Here is a 20702-nt window from a genome sequence, read left to right as displayed (position 1 = left end):
TTAGAAGACAAGCAACATGGACTTCCGGTGGTGACATTGCATCAGTGTGAAGAAAGGAGTATGGGGCTCCGTCCTCTTTGCATGATTTTTCTTGTCTGGAGGCTTGTCGAGGCACCACAAACCCTGGAGGGGCTTGAGGAATAGAAGGGAAGCCCGGGTGATAATGTGGAGAAAATCGACCTCCTGTTATGAAGAAGGGAAGCCCTTCAAATCTAATGAGATGGAGGTCAGCCATTATGGCAGACCCAGAGCTGCACTGCATATCGGACATTAATACAATTGAGTGAGTCTAGAGATACTTCACGAGAAGAGTCCTCCACTCCTCTACTCGCAATAGAATACCTTATGCCACCAGACTTGAAATTTTGGGTTTAGAAAATTTAGAACTATACCGTCTTTGGACTGACCTAAGTGTAGTACACAAAATTATCTACTACAATGTCCTACTTCTCAATGACTACTTCAGCTTCAACCGCAACAATACACGAGCACACAGTAGATACAAACTTAAGGTAAACCACTCCAAACTCGATTGCAGAAAATACAACTTCAGCAACAGAGTGGTTAATGCCTGGAATGCACTACCTGACTCTGTGGTTTCATCCTCAAACCCCCATAACTTTAACCTTAGACTGTCTACTGTTGACCTCACCCCATTCCTAAGAGGTCAGTAAGGGGCATGCATAAGTGCACCTATGTGCCTACCATCCCTGTCCTACTGTCCACATTTATTTGTCCCCATTTCCTGTATTCATAATCATGTTTATACTGATATCTGTTATCTTATACATGCTTGACAAAATAAATAAATAAAATAAATAAAAAATAAATTTCACCTATGTAAAGATGCCCTTTGTTAATTGTAGCCTAGGTGTTAAAAGACTGATTTGGTCCTTGGTTTTAATGTCCAAAGTTCAGTGGAAGGTCAAGTAAGAAGCATAGTAAACATGGCATATAGGGGGTATGGTCTACCTATAATCTCACAATCCTTTCTCTTTTGTGCGTGTGAAAAAATAGAATATTTTATGAACAACAAAATAAGAAATTTAATAGTTACAAATCTTATCATCAGAATTTTATTATTTATTACTAGTTGTTATAGTTTTAAAAAGATACAAATAGCCTAAAAAGACTAATATAACCCATACATTTGCCATTTATGCAATGTTATTTAAAATCAATGTTTTCCATTGTTCAATGTAATGGAACATGTGATCAATTCCTTTTATTTTCTTTATCATATTTATTCATTTATACAGTGCAGAACTGTTATATTTCAAAAACTTGGGTGCGCCATCTCATGTCTTGATAAGCTAAGGGCACTCAACAGACATGGTGCCTTGAGGATTCAGAAAAACTCAATGGATATCTTGGAATTTTACCGTACAATGTTGGGGACAATATATTCCAAATCCACTTTAATTATTTCAAGTAAAATCATTGACCAACTTATGTACAGAGAGCAGCTTGGACCATTTTCTAGGTGTGGTCGGTTAAGACTTAAAATTCTTCTTTCTCACATTTCTTCATTTCTTCTTGTAGTAAATTGCTCCTTTGTATTCAGGTCTGGCCTCAGAATGATAATGTAGCACTTGGGGATGAAGGTACAACCTAGCAGACTAGCATTGGATGCTAAAATGGAGAACATTTGAACAGCCACCTTGCATTTCCCTTTGCTGCTCAGATAGATGGGCACAAAACTCACCCAGACACTGCAGAAGATCGGCATCCTGAAGGTGATCAGCTTGGCTTCATTGAAGACCCCTGGGAGTTTTTTGGCCACAAAAGCCACAGTAAAACGGATGGAAGCCAAGTAGCCCATATAGCTAAGGGCAGGGGTGAAATGCTCCCGGTTCGGACCGGATCACCCGATCCGGTAGCAATGGCGGCGGGCGGTTTGGAGAACCGGTAGCAAAAATCCCTGCGGCCCATCCCCATGGCCAGCTGAGCTGCGTGATCATCAGAGGCTTTTTTTTTTTTTACTTTTAAAAGTATTTTTTCTACAACCTCTTCCAACGAAAAAAATGCTTTTAAAAGTAAAAAAAAAAAAAGCCTCTGATGATCGTGTGGCTCAGCTGGGATCATCAGAGGCTTTTAAAAGCATTTTTTTCTGCAACCTCTTGGCCAAAGAGGTTAAAAAAATGCTTTGAAAAGTCTCTGATGATCCCAGCTGAGAAAATACCTCTTTGCCGATCAGGCAACTCAGTTGGGATCATCAGAGAGGTATTTTTTAAAAAGCCTCTCTGACAATCCCAGCTGAGTTGCCTGATCGGCAGAGGCTTTTCAAAGCATTAGAAAAAATGCTTTGAAAAGTTAAAAAAAAAATAGCCACATTCACCCAGTCACATTACCCCACCACGACCAAGCCATGCTCACAGAACCGGTAGTAACAAATTTTACATTTCACCCCTGGCTAAGGGTAATGTAGAACATGACAGTGGACCCTTCATTGCATTGCAAGTTGATCACTCCCGGATGGGAGTGGAGGTCAAAATCAGGGAATGGGGGAGACATTCCAAGCCAGATGGAGCAAACAATAATTTGGGCAGCAGAACAGGAAAGGATGATAGAGTTCGCCAAGCTCTTTCCCAACCATCTCTTCACTCAGTTTCCCGGTTTTGTGGCCAGGAAAGCCAGCACCACCACAATAATTTTGGTCAAGAGAGACAAAATGGCAACTGAGAAGGTAATGCTGAAAACCACTTGTCGGAGAAGGCAGGTGGCTTTCCTTGGTTGACCAATGAAAAGAAAAGGACACAAGAAGCAAAGTAGGAGGGAGATCAGGAGGATGTAAGAGAGGTCCCAGTTGTTGGCTTTGACAATGGGAGTTCCTTGTATTGAAAGAACATGAAGGGACTAAGATTGACCTCTTCTCCCAGATTGCCCCCATGTTGGCCACTTACAAAATCCCAGAGGTTTGTGTATTAGGTTCTTTAGCCTCCTTCCCATGCTATAGGGATCAGTAGTGCTGCAACATCTGAGTAGAATGAAGGGATAAGCGATCCCTGTGCCCAAGTTTCTATCTGCAAGAGGAGAAATCATTTGCTTCTTCATAATAACCACCATATTTATAATATTTTACTTTTCTTTTTCTATCAAAAAGCAGTTCATGCTATTGCATACTGTTAATGTCATCTTTTCATTATTTTTTCATGTCAGCTCTGTTTTGGAAGAACAGAATTCAGTGACATTCAGGCCTTTCCCATTTCTATTTTACAGTTTGCAGATAAAGCATTTGGTTTTTCTTATTTGAAACATCAATTTTCATAGGAAGGCTGGACAAGATGGCCACAAAGCACATGAAGAATAGCAGTAGCATTAGCACTTAGACTACAGTCCTCTCTAAGTGCTTTACAGAGTCAGCATATTGCCCCCCCAACAATCTGGGTCCCCATTTTACCAACCTCGGAAGGATGGAAGGCTGAGTCAACCTTGAGCCTGGTGAGATTCGATCTGCCAAACTGCTGGCAGCCAGTGATCAGCAGAAGTAGCCTGCAGTACTGCACTGTAACCACTGCACCACCGCTGCTCATTTAGAATGATTTGGACTCTCCCCCAGGAGGAGATTGAAAGGCTCTTGAACCTAAAAACCACAACCAAAATAGTGGAATTTTTAGGGTCTCCTCCCCCAACTATATATTTCTGGCATGGTAACAAGATTCCCATTGCACAAGTGTCATGATTAGAAAACCTGGGTATGGCATCTCAGGCCTCAAGTAGGCTAAGGACATTGGCAGATATTCTGCTTTAAGGATTCAAAAAAGCTCACTAGGCATCTTTGAATTTTACTTTATCCAGTTGGGGACATTATCTTCCAAAGACTCTTTAAACATATTAAGCAAAATCATTGGTATGGAGAGTAGCTTGGACCATTTTCTTGGTGGTGACTATTGGAAAAAGTTAAGACTTAAAATTCCTTAGTTAGTTCCTTAATTTCTTAGGTTTCGCCTGTTGGAATATGTTGAGAGTCAATATTGCTCTGTCTCACATTTCTACATTTCTTCTGGTTGTAAGATGGTCCTTTGTGTTCAGATCTGGCCTCAGAATGATAATGTAGCACTTGGGGATGAAGATGCAGCCCAGCAGAGCAGCACTGGAGGACAAGATGGAGAAGACCTGAACAGCCACCATGTATTTTCCTTTGGTGCTCAGGTAGGTCGGCACAAAACTCACCCAGACACTGCAGAAGATCAACATGCTGAAGGTGATAAGCTTGGCTTCATTGAAGGCCCCAGGGAGATTCCTGGCTAGGAAAGCCACCGTGAAGCAGATGGCAGCCAGGAAGCCCAGGTAGCTGAGGGTGATGTAGAACATGACAACATAGCCTTCGTTGCATTGCAGAATGATCACTTCAGGTTGGGAATAGAGGTCAAAATCAGGGAATGGGGGAGAAACTCCCAGCCAGAAGGAACAAATGATAACTTGGACAGCAGAACAAGAAAGGATGATGGAATTGGCCAAGCTCTTTCCCAACAATCTCTTCATTTGGTTTCCTGGTTTTGTGGCCAGAAAAGCTAGGACCACTGTGATTGTTTTGGCCAAGAGAGAAGAAATGGCAACTGAGAAGACAATGCTGAACACTGCTTGACGGAGAAGGCAGGTGGCTTTCCTTGGTCGTCCAATGAAGAGAAAAGAAGACAAGAAGCAAAGCTGGAGGGAGACCAGGAGGATGTAAGAGAGGTCCCGGTTGTTGGCTTTGACAATGGGAGTTTCTCGGTATTTAATGAATATGATTAAAACAAGACTTGTGGTTAGGAACAAGAATAGGGCAAAAGAAACCAGGATGATGCCCAGATATTCTTCATAAGACAGGAAGGTTATAATTTTGGGGATACATTTTATTCGGTCTTTATTTGGATATTGATCAGGTGGACACTTGCTGCATTTTTCCATATCTGAGAATACCAAAAGGATTTTTTTAACAACCTCTCCATTCACATTTTAAGAAGTAGCTTCTTGGGACAAAATCTCATACCAGGGAAAATAAGATAATAAGATAAGATAACAATACTATTTTCATACATACAGTACATATACACAATCACACATAGATGTCAGTGGTGGGTTGCTACCGGTTCGCCCCAGATTGGGTGAACCGGTAGCGGCAGCAGCGGGAGGCTCCGCCCACCCACCCGGACGTCTCTGCACATGTGCAGAACCATCGTGCACATGCGCACGCACCCACGAGCGAACTGGTAGCAAACTAAATTGAAACCCACTACTGATATGTGTATGTGTATTTTATGCCTCCCAGAGTCATCCTGCAGGGGAGATGGGTTGTGTAAAAAATTAATAAATAAATGAGGGGCCTTGATGCTCTCTGAGCTTGCTTGTTTTCTTGCAGACATTTCTTGCACTGATGTCTTGTACTGATGATGTTACTTAGTTTGAGTAATGAAATGTCTTCTAGAAAATATGCAAGCTCAGAGAGCACCAAGGACCCCTCATTACAACCCTGGACTCAGTGATGGGTTCCTCCCGGTTTGGCCCGGTTCGGCCGAGCCGGTAGCGGTGACGATATGAGGTCACCAAACCGGTTCTCTTTGTTCGGGAGCTGGGTGCCCCCCCCGTTATTCTTACCTTTTATTTGGCCCCGCCCCCAATCTATTAGCTGCCTCCCGAGTCCCAGCTGATCAGCTAGAAGGAAAAAAACTGTTTAAACTCTTGCTGCGGGGCTTCAAAGGGCCACCCTACAGCTGATCAGTGTTAAAAGGCAGTGTGGTGGTAGACCAGAGTGCTCAAAAAACAAATGAGTAGACCAGTGCCTCCAAAAACAAATGGGTAGACTGGTACAGCTCTGCAAGCAGTTAAAAGCCTGGTAGACCAGTATCTCTGCTAAATCCTAAAGAATTGTCACATGACCACAAACCACACCCACAAAATAAGTCACGCCCACAGAACCGGTAGTAAAAAAATTTAGAACCCACCCTTGCCTGGACTATGAATATTCTCCTTTAATAATAAATGAATAACTGATATATATATATACAATATATAGCTTATATCTATGGAATTCGAGGTAGTCTTAGGACCTGAGGATTTCATGTTAATGTGCAGAACCTACAGCATTAGAGGTTAATAATGAATCAGTTAGTCTTTCTAGATACCCCTCCTGAGTCTTGCATGAGGGTACTTCTTAATACTGAACTCAGAGGATGTCTATGTTGTGAAATCTAACAAGGTGGCAGAGAAAGCAAGTTATGGAAATAATCTAGAATGGCTAACAGGAGCAATGGAAATATGGGTGGAGTGAGATGTCCCCATAACTGTCCACAGCACATCATTCTGGACCAGCAATACCTTCCCAGCAGGGGTGAAATCTAAAATTTGTTACTACCGGTTCTGTGGGCGTGGCTTGGTGATGGTGGGTAATGTGACTGGGTGGGCATGGCCAACTTTTTTCTTTTTTTTTACTTTTAAAAGTATTTTTTCTACAACCTCTTCAGCCGAAGAGGTTGCAGAAAAAAATGTTTTTAGAAGCCTCTGATGATCAGGCAACTCAGCTGGGATCGCCAGAGGCTTTTAAAGGCATTTTTGTTTCTACCACCTCTTTGGCCGAAGAGGTTGCAGAAAAAAATGCTTTTAGAAGCCTCTGACAATCAGGCAATTCAGCTGGGATCACCAGAGGCTTTTAAATGCATTTTTGTTTCTACTACCTCTTCAGCTGAAGAAGTTGCAGAAAAAAATGGTTTTAGAAGCCTCTGACGATCCCAGCTGAGCCACACGATCATCAGAGGCTTTTTTTTTTTTTTTACTTTTAAAAGCATTTTTTGGCCGAAGAGGTTGTAGAAAAAATGCTTTTAAAAGTAAAAAAAAAACCAGCCTCTGATTATCTCGCGGCTCAGCTGGGCATGGGGGGGGCAGGGATTTTTGCTACCGGTTCTCCGAACCACCCGCCGCCATCGCTACCGGATCGGGCAATCCAGTCTGAACCGGGAGCATTTCACCCCTGCTTCCCAGTGATCCTCACAGGGAGGCCCATATAGAATACGTTGAAAGATCCTTCCCAAAATTATACTAAGATATTTCTTCAAGTTTCAAAGAAATTCCTAGAAGTCAAAATATAGAAGGAAATATTCAAACTAAAGACAGAAGAGATATTTTATCTGGCCATAAGACAAGTTGTCCAATATGGCAAATTCTCTCATCTCATCTCAGCCTCTCTTTCAAGATCATTTTGCTGTTCTTCCCATTATGTAAGAAATTGTGCACTTTCAAAATAAAGAAGAAAACAATTCAGCTTCAATCTGTGTTTTAACTTGCACTTCCATGTAAATGCTCTGGATCAATCCACTTCTACAAGGCCGGCCCTTTTCTTTGGCATCACTCACCTTCTTGAGTAGAGATGGTCCCCTCCGAACAAGGAACACAATCATAGCAGCAAACAGGCTCTCCTTCTCGAGCCCGTTTGACAAATCCGGGATGACAATTTTCCACACATTTGGACTGAGGAGGAGACTAAGCAGGAAAACAATTAATGCCAAAGAAAATATGTTATGAATCACCACCCATAGAAAATAAAGGTGAAAGTGAACATTAGCCAAAGAGACTCTGTTCTTCACTTAGATAAGTTTGAACTCTCTAACTTTTTCCAAACAGTTGTTAAGAGATATAACTGCAGACAGATTCTTCATTTAGTTCATCCCTTTTACTTCTAGAATATCACATTAAAATAAAGGTTGACAATGCTGATTGTGTTGTCAGTGCTGCTTAACTACCCCGCTGCATGTGAGGAGGGCCCATCCCTGAGAAGAGAGGTTTCTGATCACACTCAAGGCTACCTGGGCTGGATCGGGTTGGGGGCTCTGCCTGCCTTCCTCTCTTCCAGAACTCCCTCCATGCTCTTGCCAGGAAGGCCCACAGACCTCCTGTAGCCCCTCTGCCACTCTTGGCTCTCCAGGACCTGTGATTCATTGCCACCACCACCACCCCAGTTACCTTCATGGGACTTGAAACCCATTCTCCTAGTTTTGATAGAATAACAGAGTTGGAAGGGACCTTAGAGGTCTTCTAGTCCAACCCCCTGGCTAGGCAGGAAAACCTACACCACTTCAGACAAATGGTTATCCAACATCTTCTTTAAAACTTCCAGTGTTGGAACATTCATAACTTTTGGAGACAAGTTAGAAAGAGCCGAGGTGGTGCAGTGGTTAGAGTGCTGTACTGCAGCTACTTCAGCTGACTGCTAGTTCAGCAGATCAGCAGATCAAATCTCACCGGCTCAAGGTTGACTCAACCTTCCATCCTTCCAAGGTGGGTAAAATGAGGACCTAGATTGTTGGGGGCAATATGCTATTTAGTATACTGTCTTTGGTGTAAGCTGCCCAGAGTCCTTGGAGAGTGGGTGGCATAGAAATATGATTAATAAAAAATAAAAAAATAAAAAAGTTCCACTGATTAATTGTTCTAGCTGTCAGGAAATTTCTCCTTAGTTCTAGGTTGCTTCTCTCCTTGGTTAGTTTCCACCCATTGCTTCTTGTTCTACCTTCAGGTGCTTTGAAGAGTAGTTTGACTCCCTCTTCTTTGTGGCAACCCCTGAGATATTGGAAGACTGCTATCATGTCTCCCCTAGTCCTTCTTTTCATCACTAGACATACCCAGTTCCTGCAACCGTTCTTCCTATGTTTTACCCTCCAGTTCCCTAATCATCTTTGTTGCTCTTCTCTGCACATGATTTTACAGTATGATGATTATACTGTTAAATTTTTGAACAACATTTATTCTAAAAGATTTATTAAATATTTATTCATTAAATTCATTAAATGTATGAAAATAGAATAAAACTGTGATGAAGAAAGAACCTTAAAACTGGTAGGATCTACAAAGGTTTCTTCAAGACTACCTAAAACATTGCAAAGCTATTTCCCTTTGAAAGTTATCTAAAATAGTTTCCCAGTTAAGATACAGTAAATAGGAAAAAATCTCCTTGCAAATTAGAGCTGTCAACATTAAAGGAAAGGGTCTTTGTTTATTTGAATATTTTTCTTTAATTTATATGGCTGCCATCTTAATCAAATGAGACTGAAGTACCTAGGTTCTAGAACTTGTAGTTAGATGACAAAGAGTTAAGGTCATCAAAATATTTCCCTCAAAAATTCAAGCATCTTTTGCTGTAGGAGATGACCATGAATATAACACTTTGCTGGAAAAGGTGCTAAGGCCCAGCTTGATAACCAAGACAAGGTCCTTTCTGTTGAAGAATTACAACTAGATAACACCAACTGGCATGGAAAGACAAACTCATGTTCATGATTAGTTAAATTTGGACTAACTAAATTATTAATTAAATTTGGAATTAGTTTCTGCCTAGAGAGATTTAGGCAAAATTTAGGAATGATAAACAATATCATTCAAGGGTTATCAGATGAAATGCCCGCTTACAAGCCACACCAAATCTTAGTAACATTTCCTTTCCAATTGTCCCTTGTTATTTCCAATATCAGGAAGGGCTTTTCTTTGGATGAAAGTCATGCTTTAGTGCTTCAGTTTTCTCGGTCAGGGCATTATCTCACATCAGAACAAGTCATTGTGATTTCAGGTGAACTGAATGAGTTGGACTTCCTTTCATTGAGCAGAAGGACTATTGCTCTATCCCTCTGGGTTGAATGGAATCCAAGGATAATTCTTGCCACATCTGAACTATGGACCTTCCCTTTCAGGGGACACTATCCTCATCCAGGGGAATCTAAATCCCAAGGCATATTTGCCACAGGAACCAGGAATGTATCTATCCAGTCTTGATTCAATTTCATTTGATTCAGCACAAACCTGAACTTGGGAACTGTTTACCCAAATTATGTTCTCCTTTGCTGTTTTAGAATAAGAAACAAGCAAATTTGAGTCTATCAATACCACAATCACCAGCACCTGAGAGCCTCCCTCTCCATTTGATGGAGATACCAGATTGCAGAGGATGCACAACATACCCCTCATCTGAGAACTAAACATTTGTCATCTAGTACCCCATGTCATATTTTCCTGGGCTCCAAGATCACCACAAATGGGGACTGCAGCCAAGAAATGAAAAGATGCTTGCTCCTGGGGAGGAAAGCTATGGCAAATCTAGATAGCATACTAAAAAGCAGAGACATCACCCTGCCAACAAAAGTGTGTATAGTCAAGGCTATGGTTTTACCAGTTGCAATGTATGACTGTGAAAGTTGGACCATAAGAAAGGCTGAGTGCCAAATAATTGAGGCCTTTGAACTATAGTGCTGGAGAAGACTCCTGCGAGTCCCTTGGACTGCAAGGTGATAAAACAGGTAAATCCTAGAGGAGATCAACCCTAACTGCTCTTTAGAAGGCCAGATCCTGAAGATGAAACTCAAATATTTTGGACACCTAATTAGAAGGAAGGGCTCACTGGAGAAGAGCCTAATGCTGGGAAAGATTGAGGGCAAAAGAAGAAGGGGACGACAGAGAACGAGGTGACTGGATGGAGTCACTGAAGCAGTCGGTGTGAGCTTAAATGGGCTCCAGAGGATGGTAGAGGACAGGAAGGCCTGGAGGAACATTGTCCATGGGGTCGCGATGGATCGGACATGACTTCGCAACTAACAACAACAACCCCATGTCAGACTTTGTGGAATCAGTTTAAAACAGTGCTCCATATTTTAACATGTAAAGTACACCTTGATCAATAGTACTGATGCCTTTCAAGCAGTCTAACAAAACTAAGATTTCTACTCCCCACATTCAATTCTCAGTGAAGGTCAACCACCTTGGTGATTTGGCTTTGCCAATTTGAAATGGGTGCTCAGGCTTTTGAAGATAGAGAATGGACCCCAATATTTCTCTCACCTTGTTGAGTGCATTTAGCAGTGACAAAGAAATTTCATTGACTGTAAATCTCTGCCTTTCGAAACTCCCCAGTTGCTCATCGATGGGATCCCACCCAGGAAGAAACACCCAGCTTAGGACATTCAGATCTGCTGCTATATCTCCATTTTGGTCCAAATACAATTTCTGATGGGAAATATTGAAAAATCCATTCTTCTCCAGAAATGGATGGAACTAGAACAGAAACATCCAGGAATTTTAAAAGCAGAAATCTTGGTTTCTTATCCCAGGTGGTCTTTTCACTTTTGAAACTTTCATCTACAGTTTGCAAGTCAAACTTGCAAATATAGTGAGTTGGGAGAACAAGTGTTATCACTTTCTTCAAAAGTAAAAAAGGCTCTGATAAATTGGTCAGTCATATATTGAAAAAAATATATGTATTGACAAAATGTAATTGACCAAATTTGCCTTTTAAAGGGAAGATTTTAGAGCTCATCAGAAATAAATTGAACAAAGAAACAAATAGTGAGATTCTTCATAAATGCATTGGAAAAACCAAGAAAGCATGGCATTCTTAAGAAGAAAGTTGCCAGGCTAATCTTCTCCCAAGTAGACCATATGGGAAACATGACCACAGAAACTAATTCCACCATATTGGAAGGCGATATTAACAGAATCTTGCAAGTCTGAAAGTAGAAACCTCCTACTAAAATTTTTTACAGACTGGGAAGTTAAGAAGGATCCTTAAAAATTATATTTTTTTTTATTTTTATACACACACACACAATCTTTATTATTTGTATAAATAACTCAACCTATTTTTTTTTCTATTTTCCCCACAAAAACAACCCTGTGGGATTGTTTGAGGTGAGAGTGAGTGGCTGGTCAAAGTCACCAAGATGGCTTTCATGGTTTTAAGGCAACATTGGAACTCACAATCCCATATATCTAATTTGATCCCATGCCAAATTTGTAAATATTGTTATACTTTCTTGATAGGTTGTGTGAATGCTGGTGACATAACTTGATTTCACCAAAGTATTAGCAATGTACTTCCTGAAAGGAGTAGAACTTTTAAAGCTGAGCCAGTAAACCAGACAAGGTCCATCTCCCCTTTATTGTTTGTTTTAATGGAAAAACTGAGAAGTCATCTGCCAGAAGAACATGAAATTGGAATCCTACAGAGTGGAGTTGGGCTAGACAGCCTCCCAATGTCCTTCAAATTTATAAATGTAGAGCTCTAAGATGCTAATCATAAAACTCTACATACAGCAATTTATTTTAAAATGCAGACATTGTTTTAAAATTAGCATATATGTTGATATTGCTGATGAAGGGAAAGGTGGTATCTTCCCTTAAACTTTGGAATGCCCTTTGGAATGAGCTGCCCCCAGAAATTCGTAAAATCTCTGATCTCCGTGTATTTCGCTGTGCCCTCAAAACCTTGTTGTTCCGCCAGGCTGGGCTATCAAGGTAAAGATTTTAATTGGGTTTTTAAAAATGGGATTTTAAATTTGGGGTTTAAAATTGAGCCTATCATTTAATAATTTTAATTATTTTTAAATTTTGTCTGTCTTTGTGCTTTTAATGAGGCTGTACACCGCCCTGAGTCCTTCGGGAGAAGGGCGGTATAGAAATAAAATAAAATAAAATAAAATAAAATAAAATAAAATAAAATAAAATAAAATAAAATAAAATAAAATAAAATAAAATAAAATAAAATAAAATAAAATAAAATAAAATAAATAAATAAATAAAGAAACAAACAAACAAACAAACAAACAAACAAACTGTCAACCACCTTTAGCATGATATACCCACCAGGAGGACCCCAAGCCACCTGGCAAAGCCAGGTCCTCAAGCCCTAATGGAAGGTCAGATGGGTGAATCCAGATCTCATTTCAGGGGGAAAGGATGTTTCAAAGGGCAGCATCTATGATAGACAAGGCTCTTTTCCTGGACTCTGCCAGCCAAAATTCCTTGACCAATGGGAAACTCAGGATGCCCCTTCAAGTAGGAGTCATTAGGAGAATCCCAAAGTTGTGGATCAGGTTTTTCAGGGATAGTATTCAAAACTAAAGGCGTTAAACTAAGCAGATCTTGAAAATCCATGGAGCTAAAGCCATTTGCCAGGGTTCAACCAAAACCTGTTGTCTTCCATCCCTGCAACTTTATTCCCTGAGTGATTAGTTTGCCCAAGCTGTTGGCCTTTTGTAGCATGAAGAGGTTGAGAACATTCCTCACCCTCCCTTAAAGTTTCATGGATTCCGGTAGGAACCCCATACCTGCCATGGCTGCAGTCTTGGAGCATCCAACCTCTCTTGGCCCTTCTTGCTTCTCCTGGATCTGGAAGAATATGCAGTTTTCAAGGCATGGGCCAGAGTCTTAATAACACTATGTAAATGGAGGTGAAATGGGATCCATATACTCCTACTTTCCTCTGTAGGCTCAAGTGGTGCTCTCTGGGTGCATCTTTTCTGATCTTTGACGGAAGAAATGTGCTTTGAAAAAGAACAGTGAAAATACTGATCTTCTAATTGCACATAGAGTTTGGTTTCAAAGGCATCATCTTTTGCCTTTCCTTTTTCCTGAAAAGCAAAGCTCCAAATACTATGGAGATATTTGTAAAGGCTTTCCTGTCTCAATACCAAATGTCCAATGCTTTCTAATATCCAGACTTTCCCTTCAATCGGTCCTGGAACAACTTCAAATGTTAAGTGGAAAGTATGAATTCTCTCCCAAACGTTAACAGTTTCTATGTAGTTCACAAAGACATTGACTTGTCTCCACTTAGAGATGGCATCCCTGAGCGGTGTTGTATGTCCAGTCGCCGAGAATCGTCGTGATATAACAACACAAATTCCATTCCTGACAAGCATAGGAGTAAAAGTCCTCATGAAATTATCTCCCTCCTCTGTGTCGGAAGTAAACAGGCCAATCAAGGTCCATCTGAAATGGAGGAGGAGTTGGACAATTGCTGGATAAGTGACTCCTTTTTTGGGGAGAATCCAGTGGAAAAAAGGGAATTGATTTTTGTCATTGAGAGCCTCTGAAACAATTGCATCACTGATCTGCAAAAGCAATGAAGAATGCTAGGCTATATTTGCGGGCAGATCGAGTCCAAAATACTAGATTTTAATAAATCCAACTTGCTACTCATGTACATATTAGCATAGTATATTGTTGATTAATCAAACCATATCAAGATACAGCATACAAAATACAGAACATTGACAAGACTGTAGATAAACATAAAAAAAAAGGGTTAAAAGCAAAAAAGAATAAAGAATGCAAATCATATTTCTGTACCACATTAGCAGTAAAAGGAAATGAGGCCTCCATAGAACACAGTGGTTGGACACTATCAAAGCTGACACCAGCCAAAGTATAGAACAGCTCAAAGAATTAGTCCAAGATCAGAAGATGTGGAGAGACCCATCCCATAAAATCACCAAGAGATGGACACAACTAAAATTACCAACATCATCGAACCACATATGCACATAGCACCCGAACTGTTTTGTTCAAATACATGCTTCTATTATATGTTGTTTTTGAATTCTGAACACACAGAAAATGTGAGTTTTATTTTAATGTAAGGATCACAATATGACATTGGTCTATTGCACAGTCCAAGATATTGATCTCTCTTTTCCTTATACAATTGAAGAAAGGAGAAGAATCAGTGGTGGGTTTCAAAAATTTTTACTACTGGTTCTGTGGCTTAGTGGGCGTGGCATGACTTGGTGGGTGTGGCTTGGTGGGCATGGCAGGGGAAGATATTGCAAAATCCCCATTTCCTCCCAATCAGCTGGGACTTGGGAGGCAGAGAATAAATGGGGGTGGGGCCAATCAGAATTTTTATTACCGGTTCTCCGAACTACTCAAAATTTCCACTACTGGCTCTCTAGAACTGGTCAGAACCTGCTGAAACCCACCTCTGAGAAGAATGTTATTTTTTCTCTTGAGCTATGCAAATATAAGCATGTTCTATAACAGATTGGTTAAATCTACTCTAACTAACCATTGCATCTTGTTTGAGTAAATACCATGCTAACATATCTTTGCATTGAAATTCTTGGCAATTTGGAAGGTCCATTTGTAGTGGCTCATCAATTTCAAGGTGCCAACCTTAATGAGGATGGTCCTACCTTTCTCTACTTTGACATCCAGAATTCTTTCTGTAGCAATCTTTTTAGCTCGTTCTCCAGTTGTGCAAAAGAGAGAGAGAGACCAATGATCCTGATACAATTTATCAGTTGTACAAACCAAGAGGTGTTTAATTAAAATTGTGTTTGTTCTAAAAAAGAATTTTGGGATTCTCTCATTTTCCACAGCTTTAATTTTAGACTACTAAATATATTTCCTGATTTTAGAAAAAGTAAAAAGTGCATAAATTCAGAAATCAGCTCTGTGGCAGCAGCTGAAGTTCTTTTATCCATCTATAAAATATTTTTAAGATGTTGTGATTTTATTTATTCTAGTAGTGATATATTTTAAGTACTAAATATCCACTCTACATAAGAGCATTTCGGTAACCTTGGGATTATAGACTGTAATACATTGGGATAAGGAAACTGAAAAGTTTGGGTTTTCTTTTTAATGTTATGCAGTAAATTTTCATACCCTTGTTCTAAATCAGCTCTTTTGATGAAGTGGGAGCGTAGATTCAGTCTCAGGGAAAACTACCCCTAGATAAGAAAAGATGTTAATTCACTCTATTGGCTCATCATCAAACAGCCATCGATGGCTATGGTGTCATTTCCAAAGACAAAAAAAAAAAGAGTTTTATTTTTTAATAATCACAGAATGGATGGAGAAGAATATTTACAACTCATTGTTGAAATGCAAGTTCCTTGGTACTTTTTGAGCCTAGATATTTTCTTGCAGACATTTCATTACCTAATTAGGTAACTTCATCAGTGCTCGTATGGAGTGGGGTTTGCTCACATTTTTTAAAAAAAATTCTGCCCAGTCAGAGCAGTGAAGTAGTGGTTCCTTCATTGGACATCATTTAGACAAGCACATTGAAGCAACACTGAACATCACAAAAAGGAAACATTCTAAGCTTCTCAGAGACTGCCTGAGACACCAGCAGCATCAGAAACAGAAGATCCATAACTTATAGGGTTGAATCTATCATCTATACAACATTTTCCAACAAAATAGATATCCACGTAACTTTATTAAAAAGTGCCTAACCACCCAACCTAATATAGCACAGCTAACACAAGCTGTGAAAAAGATAAGACTGCCATACATCAAAAACATCTCAGAAACCACCAACAAACTAGTAAAAGCACATGGTATCACTGTAGCACAGAAATCAAGTAAAGCCCTCCAAAATATCCCAAGTAAACCAAAAGATCCAGCAGCCCCAGAAAAAGAAAAAAAGGAGTCTTGTACAACATAGAGTGTAAGGACTGCAACAGACACTACATAGGACAAACAGGCAGAAGACAGACAGACCACATTCATGAACACCAACTAGCAATCAGAAGACATTTTGATTTGACACAGAGCCCCTCCTCATCTTCACAAGTGCGCAGCAGAAGCCCACAAAGCAATGGGGATGGTGTCATAAGAGAATATGTCCATAGCCATGATCATGGTGAAAAGCAATTCTTAAATTCCATAGAAAGAATACGGTTGGTTCTATCACTCCCCACTCACTTTACCAGATAGAGAAACACTCTTTACCACTTTACCAGATAGAGAAACACACACACAAACCTGTGGGACTTTGTAGGTTCCTACTAATGTTGCCATCTGAATGGAGATTTCCCTCTTAGCTCCATCAACAACAGCCAAAAGGTTTTCCTTCCTTCCACAGCTGTAGTTGGGAACATTGGCTTGTCCAGTAGAGAGAATGTCCAGCAAAGCATCTGAAGTGCCAAGGGTGTTGGCATAGTTGTCATGGATGTTGTAACCAAGCGTGAGATTGTGCAGAAACTGGGGATTGTTGTTTACCATTTGAATGGCAAAAATCAGGATTAGCTGTTTAAAATAACTTGTCCTACTGTAAAAAATGTTCATCTTATTACCATCATCATCAACAGAAACAACACAATTATTATTTTTTTTCAGTTTAATCCTCTTTATCTCCACAAGTCTACTGGGTCACAAGTCAATACAGATCCAAAGCCAAAGGCAAATGATAGCCACCCATCAGCAGGTACTTTTTATGGGCATTGAGAAGATGGGATTGAGATTGTCCTCCACCATGGTTAAGAATCATAAATACACCCTTATTTCTACCAGTCCTAATAGTCATCTGCCCAGGAACCTGTTTTCAAAATCATTCAATCATTGAAATAGAACTACCATAAAATGGATAGGATGCTTTATAAGCGATCCAGAAAAGCAACTGCAAAAAGAACTCATCCTCTATTCTTTTAAGGATCAGGCATTAAATACTGTATCAATGAGTAGTTATATAAATATGAAAATGAGGTGGCATAAGAATCTGCAACCCTTTCAGTCACTACTTTAAACCAAACTTAATATATGAGAATGAATAAATAATTTGGACATGTTTCAGGTTTTATTTGCCCCATGTTTGGATTTGAGTCTCTTCCACAATAGAAGACAAAAGAGGAAAGCCATGGATATCAGAATGATTCAAGAAATTATATAGGTCCTGCAATATCAGCAAGGAGTAAGTCAAATCAAAAGAAAAGAAGGGTGTTAGGACTGCAAATGGAGGGAATGAAACTCCATCAGACTGAATAACTTACGAGCGAGACGGACTAGAAGGAGCCATGTTGAAAGGCAACGTTCTAGGTGATGATGTCGTTTCAGTGGTGACTATGCCAATGAAATGGTCTCCTGGCCTGTAATAGTTCCATGGTTTTTCCCTATCTCGGTTCTCAAAATTCAGTGGGCATTTCATTCTAAGGTTCGCAGAAACTGCCTGAAACACCAGCAGCATCACAATTAGAAGATCCATAACTTATAGGGCTGAATCAATCTCCTTCCTGTTTCTAAACATGAACAACAACAAGAATTAGAAGAATTCAAAGTACCTTCCCTTTCCTGATTCAGACAGAGACAAATCAATCTTCATCTGGAAAGGAGAGAAGGATACCTTCAAGAGCACAATCTCTGTCTGTCTCTTAACTTGTGCCATATAGCATGACCTGTGGCATTTTTCCTTTTCTGATGCAAGATCCCTTTCATCTTTCTTCAGTCTGATGTTTATATCAAAGGCAAGAAGTAGCAGAAGAGGTCTGAAAGACCAGAATTATCAAAATTACAGTGAGAAGAAACTTCTCCTCTTGGGATACTGAACTTGGGAAACTTCTCCTCTTGGGATATGAGCCTGGATAGCTCAGCAGACTAATGCATTGTAATTTAACTCCAGCTGTCTGCAATTAGTAAGTTCGAATCTTGCCAGGCTCAAGGTTGACTCAGCCTTCCATCCTTTCTAAGGTAGGTAAATTGAGGACCCAGTTTGTGGGGGCAATAAGCTGACTTTATAAAAATATACAAAAGTATGAAGGCTATTGCTTAGTGCATTGTAAGCCTCCCTGAGTCTCCGGAGAAGGGCGGCATACATATAAATAAATAAATAAATAAATAAATAAATAAATAAATAAATAAATAAATAAATCTTCTTCCAGGGCTCCATGTTGTAAAGCTGCAGAATCTTAGCATTTTAGGGAAAAATCACAAATCCACCTCAGGGGGCAGTGTTCTGTAGTGGCTGAGGTCCTTCAAGTCAGGACATGTCCAGAAAGTGATGCTGGAAGAAGATAGTTCAGCACTTCTGCTGTCCTTCAATGTGGTATCTTGTCTCCAGAGAGCACTTGGAGATGTCAGCTGGAGCTATGGAGTTTGGTGACATTCTAGATTGGTGGCACTTAACTCTAGTGATGGCTGTCTTCTAATACCTATTGTTGGAAGAAACATCCTTCTGGGTTCTGCTCCAAGTGGGGAAAACAGACACTGGAAACATGGAGACTGCTTGGAAAGATGGTTTAATGGTGGACAGGATCACATGGCTTGAGTTCCTGAACAGAAAAGGGCAGATACAGTAAATCCTCAGGTTTTTATGCTCTCTCTGGCTCTGCATTTCTTGGGGCCCTGAAAGAGTATCCTGATTGGTTGTCAGACTCCCAGGGGGTGGGAGCCTTGCTGGCTGATGGTCAGATGTGCTTCCCGGGTCACATGTGGTGAGTTTCTGCTGCTATTGTGTAGAGGGCTAATCCTATCTTTCGCAATTCCTACTATGGCTCTGCCTGAAGGAGGTAGATCTTTGTTATGTAGAGTAGACTGGCCCAGGCCTTAATGGCCCATTGACAAAGGGTGGGGGGCAGGAAGGTGGGAGCTGCTTTGTAAAATATGCTTCTCATATTTCTGCCTTTTTCATATTTCCTAAAATATTTCACTCTTCCAGGAAAGGGGTGGGTGCTAACTTCCTACACTATAAAGTAGCCTTGACCCCTGTTGAATGTTAAGAGTTGGGCCTGTTTGTGGTTTTGTTTTCTATCATATCATCATCATCATCATCAATTTTTATTTCCATTGTTTTCTAGAAAACTTCGGGGATGCAAAGGAGAAAGAAGCCACTTTTGATCTGGTTCCCTCTGAAGTTCAACACCTTTTGCAACTCCCTCAGTGCCAAGCTGTGATGTTCCCCACCTTGCTAAAACTACTGCAGAAATTCCTGGGAGGAAAATCTTGGATGAACTACATGAGCTGTGAACTTTACCCCATTAATTCAGTTGAGGACTCCACACAGCTCAAGAAAGAGGGTTCCTAACACATTCCTACCACAGAGCACATGCTTCCATGATGGTCAATGGAGTTTGACTCACTCATCTCAATTCTTCAGAGCACGCACAACTGTCAGCCATCTGGTGGGACACTCACACAACACACTTGCAGGGGCTCTGCAATTGAGTCCTGCAAAGGAGGGGGGGTTCCCACCAAATCTGGGTGTGCTGAGGCTAGCCGAATGCAAACATGATTGCAAACACCATAGACTCTGGTGAGCTCTCCTAGCCTGGAGGTACCTGGGACTTGCCTCCTGAAGGTGTTCCTGGCTGACCATCCATGGTGCACTGGGGTGCCAACAGAAAGAGGTGCTTTGACTTGGACTCTTCACTGCATGAAGCCCCCAATTCTTTGATGTGCTGCTGCTCTCACACCCTTGTCATGCACTAGGAGGGCTCCTCCCTCAAATAAAACCCCACAACATTTTCCAACTATATCTGAGGCTGCCTGAGCCAGATCATGAAGGGGGCTCCATCTGCCTTCCTCTTTTTCAGCATGCCCTCCCTGTCCTTGACAGGAAGGGATATAAATCTCCTGCAGCCCTCCTGGCCTTCCAGGACCCCAGCTTCATCACCCTCTCTGCAGCCTCAGAGGACTTGAAACTTACTCTCATGGTCAAGATTGGAGCTTTCCTGCCATTTCAACACAGAGCAACCAGATAAAAATCTGAATTTAGCAAGTTGGACTCCACTTGGCTGGTTTTACAAGGCTGAAGCCAGACTCAGGAAGGCCACAGCTTGAGCCAGCTGTGAATGGAGGTTATCAGAAAGATCACAAGTAACAAGACTTTTTAGTAGTGGTTTACCATTGCCTCTTTCCTAGGGCTCTGAGAGATTGGCTGGTCCAGGTTTACCCAGATGGTTTTGTGCCCAAGGCAGGACTAGCATTTATGGTCTCTTGGTCACTAGCCATGCAACCCATTTAACCTGGTCACACCAATGGCTGCATCTACACTTGCAACTTTTAACCATAGTTTATTTTCAGAGGTTGAACCTGTTGGCCAATGGATCAGTGATTCATCAGGGACTAGCTGAACCATCATTTATAATAGAAATAAGCTGGAGACACATTTTTTCCTGTAAGGGCCACATTCAAACAACTTACTTCACCAGGCTGGGGAAATATTTGTGTAGCAGTGGTGAAAT

The 20702-nt window shown here is 40.7% G+C and overlaps 1 pseudogene; it reads right to left on the bottom strand.

Annotated features, from left to right (window-relative positions):
• The window catches only part of LOC148115915 (vomeronasal type-2 receptor 26-like), an 87504-nt pseudogene continuing 66802 nt past the window's right edge, over positions 1 to 20702 (bottom strand).

This window comes from Pantherophis guttatus, chromosome 2, assembly GCF_059756535.1.
Source record: "Pantherophis guttatus breed Tessera chromosome 2, ASM5975653v1, whole genome shotgun sequence".
NCBI lineage: Eukaryota > Metazoa > Chordata > Lepidosauria > Squamata > Colubridae > Pantherophis > Pantherophis guttatus.
Note: the sequence above shows the minus strand (reverse complement) of the source record. Positions and strands in the feature narration are given on the sequence as shown.